At 38.9% G+C, this 6,009-nt stretch overlaps 1 non-coding gene across 1 annotated transcript; it reads right to left on the minus strand.

The window, feature by feature from the left end:
- Window positions 1–3,273: 3,273 nt before the first annotated feature.
- On the minus strand, window positions 3,274–3,379 carry LOC122025949. The gene has a single exon (XR_006123950.1). It is a non-coding gene; the product is annotated as a small nucleolar RNA R71 (small nucleolar RNA).
- Window positions 3,380–6,009: the final 2,630 nt, after the last annotated feature.

Below are 6,009 nucleotides of genomic sequence, written 5' to 3' on the forward strand. Positions count from 1 at the left end.
GTAATATCAAATATGAAAAGATTCTGAAATTTTTTTAAAGAAAATCCAGATCTGAGAAATTAAATTATAAAATTAATATTTTCTAGAATTTTTGGATTTATTAAAATATTCTATTTTTGGAAAGTTTCCTAAATTGTTAGGAAATACCAAATTTGGAAATATTTAAAAATCATAAAAAAATCAAGATTTGAGATATTCTAAATTAAATTATAGAATTAATATTTTATGAAATTTTTGGATCTATTAAAATATTATATTTTTGGAAAGTTTCTTAAATTGTTAGGAAATACCAAATTGGGAAATATTTAGATATGTTAATTAAATTTGGAAATTGGTTTACTAATTTGATTAGATAAATCTTGATTTATTAAAATCAGATTTATAACATATTTTTATTTTCAAAATAAAATTATGACATATGTAGATTTATGCCATGAACATACCATATTGTATGCCCTGTAGATGCATTAATTATGACATGATTAGATTTTGTCATGTGGTTAGATCTTACCATATGTATGATGTGTCATGCTATGCTATGCGTGTGATGTGTCATGTCATCATTTATGTCATGCGTGCAACGTGTAATGTCATCATTTATGTCATGCGTGTAATGTCATGTAGATAGAATTTTGTATCATATAGATGAGTATTAAATCCCTTAATATTAAAACCTACACCTTCTGTTAATATAGTAAGAACCAGAGTTTAAGTTCTTGTTTGAGTTGTTGGTCAAAGTCAAGCTCAACTTGAAATTAAACATGTTCAAACCATAGAGATGCAATCTCATGATTAACGGGTTGGTTTTAAACTTGAAGCGTTGATTTATTGTGCCAAAGCCATAATCAATGTGGATAGAGGTGAAGTTGGATGATGTGAATTTGATGTATACTTGTTAATGTGTGATGTGCGTAGATTATATACTCTTTTATGCATGTTTTTACGCACATTTACATACTTTGAGCATGCTTGATCTATGCATTTTTATACTTTCAGCTTTCCTTTTAGCATATTTACTCTTTTGGTTCGGAGATCTACTTTTTGTGCATTTTCTGTACACAGGAGTCGATTTGGTGAAGAATCTACATCTTTGGGCATGCATTGGAGGAAACGAAGGGAGAAAGCACCGGGCCGTGTACCTCACACGGCCATGCACTGGGATGGAGCTCGGGCCGTGTGGAGTTTGGCACCAACAGAAGAGGAAGATGACATGGCCGTGTGAACCTCGCACGACCGTGTCAAGATTTGAAGCCAACCAGAGCAGAAGCCTTACATGGTCGTGTGGATCTACACGGCCGTGTGAGACTTCCAGAGACCAAGCAGGCTGTGGCCGTGTGCACCACACGGCCGTGTATCATTTCCAGAGAGCAGAAGGGTTCTGGCCGTGTGGAGTCACACGGCCATGCAGGTTTGGCAGAGAGGGAACTGGACATGGCCGTGTGAATCTCACACGGCCGTGTCACGGGGCCGTGTGGCGCCCGATTCCCTCCTCTATTTAAACCCTTCTTCATGAATTGAAAGGGGATCTCTCCCCCTTTGGGAGAAAGCAAGATTTGGTGGTTTCCTCCCATTCTTGGGAGGATTTCTGGGCGATTCTTAGGGAGATCTCGACGATTTCGACTCCGGAGCGTGGATTGGATCCGAAGACGAAGCTTCTTTGTAGATAAGTTTTCTCTTTTCCCCTCTTCTTGTTTTCTTGGATTGGGGATTCAAGGAATGCTTGTAATCTCTATTCTTTCGGGTTTTCTTCCTCGATTCATGGAGTAGATCTTGTATTCTAGGATTAAGGGAGTATTTGTATGATGGATTGATGTAATCTCTTATGGATTTGCCATCTTCTTGTTTCAATGACATTATCTTGCTTGTATCAATTAGATCTTGAATGATTGATGGTGGTTTGTGCTTAATTCTCATTCTTGATTGATTGTTTGGATTTCTTATGGACTTGGTAAGGATAAACTCTCACTCGATCATCCGAGGGATCCACGTGACAGGTGCAAGCCCGTGTAAGGACGTTTGAGAGATAATCTTGAAGAGGAAATAGGAATATTCAAGAGAGTAGGATGGATTCTATGATTAGCTTCTTGTATCTTTATAGGTTAATAAGGTGTGGGCTTCTATGTTGATATCCGAGGAAGGCATAGTAATAGGTGCGCTTCTGTGTAAGGACAACGTAGGTTCATGTCTAATTAATCCTATTTAGATACATTTCTCAGTCCTTAGCCGGTTGTCTATTGCAAGAGGGAACCGACAACTTTCTACATGTTTGGCAATTGAAGAATAAGAATTGGTGAACCATTTACATTCAAGAAATCTTACAAAGAAACCGAAACTCCTAGAATCTCCCTTTATCATAACCCAAAACACTAAACTCTTGTTTGTTGATCTCTAATATTAGATTTGTTTACCTTTACTTTGCTTTTGAAACGATTGGATAGTTGTTTAGCTAATTCGCATTGAGACATTTCTAGTGCTTATTCCAGTCCCTGTGGATACGATAATCTTTTATATTACTTGCGACATTTCCGTACACTTGCGAAGCGTAACAAGTTTTTGGCGCCGTTGCCGGGGACATTAGGAATTATCAATTGAGCTAGACTAAACATAACATTTGTTTTCCTTTCATATTGCATAGTTGTAACTAATCATTAGATTTCTGTTTTTTTTACTTTCTTGTATAACTTTCACTTCTTGTTAATTCCTTTTGTACAAATTCAATTCTGCATTTTTGATTCTTCTATTTTCCTTTTTGTGTCGAATTGCTATCTGCTATCTTGTTCTTGTGTATGCGAAGATCTAACTTTGCAGGGGAATTCTTTCCTTTTGACCCTGAGATTGATAGAACTTTCCATAAAAGAAGAATTCTGCAAAGGCAAATTGAAGAACAGGAATATTTGAATATGGCAAATAGACCACTTAAGGATTATGCAGTACCCTATGCGAGAGGTTTTCGATCTAGTATTTCAAGACCTTCAGTGGAAGCTAATAACTTTGAGATCAAACCCGCAATTATATCTATGGTGCAGCAGAACCAATTTGGTGGAGGACCTCATGAGGACCCTAATCAACACTTAGAGGTCTTTTATGAAATATGTGGTACCATGAAAATGAATGGAGTTCCCTCAGATGCAGTTAGATTATTATTATTTGGGTTTTCTCTAAGAGATAGGGCAAAGCAATGGCTGAATTCTTTGGCCCCAAATAGCATCACCACTTGGGAGCAGTGTGAGCAACAGTTTCTTGATAAGTTCTATCCACCAAGCAAAACAGCTCATATGAGGAATTTAATTGCAAGCTTCAAGCAAACCGACTCAGAATCTCTTTTTGAAGCATGGGATAGATATAATAGTATGCTCAGACAATGCCCACATCATGGGTTGGAAAGATGGTTAGTGTTGCACACTTTTTACAATGGTATCAATTATCATACCAAAGTGTCCCTTGATTCAGCTGCTGGAGGGGCACTTATGAACAAAAGCTTAGATGAAGCCGAAGAAATCATTGAAAGTGTAGCACAAAATCATCATCAATGGGCAAATGAAAGAAGTGGTGGCTATTCCTCTGTAAACCCAACAATTAAAGCATCAGGGAAGTTTGATGTAGATGCAGTCACTCTTTTGTCTGCAAAATTGGACGCTCTTACAAAGAAATTTGAGAATATGGGGACTAGTGCTAATATGGTCAATGCTATTAGTACATCTTGTGAAGTATGTGGGAGTTCAGAGCATTCAAATGACTCATGTCCATTGGGAGCTATCATTGCACAAATCAATCAACTTGAACAATGTGATGCAATCATGAGTTACAATCAAAGGCAGAACAACCCATACTCAAATACTTATAACCCTGGATGGAAGAGTCATCCAAATTTTTCTTACAGAAATAATCAAGATCAAGGACCATCTATGGGGGCAAGACCAAATTTTCAAGCTGGGCAACAAAATTTTCAACATCTATCTTCTCAAGGCTTACCAAAGTCAAATGTTGAAAAGATGCTTGAAGAAATTATCTCAACTCAGAATGAAATGAAGCAAGATATAGCAAAGCTCATTCAGAGAATGGATAATTCTGAAAAGCATCAAAAGATTCAGGATAGTAAAATTGCTCAACTAGCTTCCTCATCATCCAGAGCACCAGGACAACTTCCAGGAAAACCTGATGTGAATCCTATGGAGCATTGCAATAGGATTGAGCTTAGGAGCGGACGGACCTTGGGAGACTCCCAAGTGACTGCTTCAAAAGGGATACAAAAAGAAGAAGAGCTCCCTCCTCCTATACCGAATCAGATTCAAGCTAATGAGGAGAGTACCATTGAGGTTGAAGAGACTCTTCCACTGAACCATCAGAGCAAAGCTGTCCCTTTTCCTCAGAGACTTACACTGCTCAAGAAGGATGAAGAATTTGGCAAGTTTCTAGAGAAGGTTAAGGAAATTTGTGTTTAGGTACCTCTTATTGATGCTATTCTACAAATGCCTAGATTTGCCAAATTTCTGAAGGATCTCATGTCAAATAAGAGAAGAAGAGGAGAGGTCGAGACCATTGCGCTTAGTGAGGAATGTAGTGCTATTTTTGAGAAGAACACTTCTCCAAAACTGAAGGACCCGGGGAGCTTTTATATTCCTTGCAACATAGGAAAAGAATTTTTTGAAAAAGCTTTTTGTGATTTGGGGGCGAGTGTTAGCCTCATTCCCTATTCAATTTGTAATAAATTAGGTCTCAAAAATATTAAACTTACTACTATGGCACTTCAACTTGCCGATCATTCCTGCAGGTACCCTTTGGGTATAATAGAGGATGTGCCGGTAGAGGTGGATGGGAACATTATTCCCACAGATTTTGTTGTGTTGGACATGGAAGAGGACCCTAGGATTCCTATCATATTAGGAAGACCTTTCCTTGCTACAGCTGGAGCTATAATTGATGTAAAAAATCATAAGCTTTCTTTGGTAATTGGTAAGGAAAAGTTGGAATATGATTTATCTAATATCTCTAACCATGTCTCGTCTCTTTTAAATGCTTGTAGCAGGACAAGCATTTATAAACTTGAGGAATGGAATTTCCATCCTCATGGAAGGCCACCAAATGAAGGAGACAATGTGGTGGAAGATGTTGGGAGAAGATCTCCCAACAGAAATGAAAAGTATATCTGTCCTCCAAGGGCGAGGAAAAGGAGCGAATGATTAAGTTTGGTCGAGCTAAAGACCTTAAACAAACGCTTCTTGGGAGGCAACCCAAGGGTTTTTTTTGTTAGTTTTGATTTGTATTGTAATTTCTTTTAGTTTGATGCATTCTTTTGATTTTGTTTTCAGGTTAGGTGCAAAATAGAGTCAGGCCGTGTGCTATACACGGCCAGGCAAAGGTTGCAGAGAATGGAAGTGTTTGGGCCGTGTCATCCAGACACGGCCGTGTGGGATCTCCCGAGGAGAAAAAGGTATAGGCCGTGTCATAGACACGGCCGTGCAAAGAATCCCGAGAGGAAAGATGGAGAGGCCGTGTCCCAGACACGGCCGTGCGAGGAATCCAGAGAAGGAAGAGGGGGAGGCCGTGTGGATCTACACGGCCCGTGCAAAGAATCCCGAGAGGAAAGATGGGGAGGCCGTGTAGATCTACACGGCCCGTGTAGGAGAACTATTAAAGTCTACCTCCTACCTCACACGGCCAGATCTTGGCCGTGTTCCGCACACCCCCAACTCTCCAAAACATATCTTTCTCTCCCAATTTCTTAAAAACTCCTCTCTAATCTCTCAAGATCTTTTAGATCTGATTCTCCTCCTCTCTAAGACTTGGACTTTTGTTCTCTTAACCTAAGATCTTTTATTCTTTGAAGTTTTGTTCTTTGAAGTTCCACAACTCTAAATAATTCTTCCCCTATCTAAACTCATCAAGATGTCCAATATTTTGAAGAGATTACGCAAAGGAGGTGGTGGATCTAGTGGAGACAAAGAGAAGGAGCCATCAAGAGACAAAGGAAAACAACCAGTGAAGGGCAAAGGCAAAAGGACTTCACGC

This window comes from Zingiber officinale, chromosome 9B (assembly GCF_018446385.1).
Source record: "Zingiber officinale cultivar Zhangliang chromosome 9B, Zo_v1.1, whole genome shotgun sequence".
NCBI classification, from domain to species: Eukaryota; Viridiplantae; Streptophyta; class Magnoliopsida; order Zingiberales; family Zingiberaceae; genus Zingiber; species Zingiber officinale.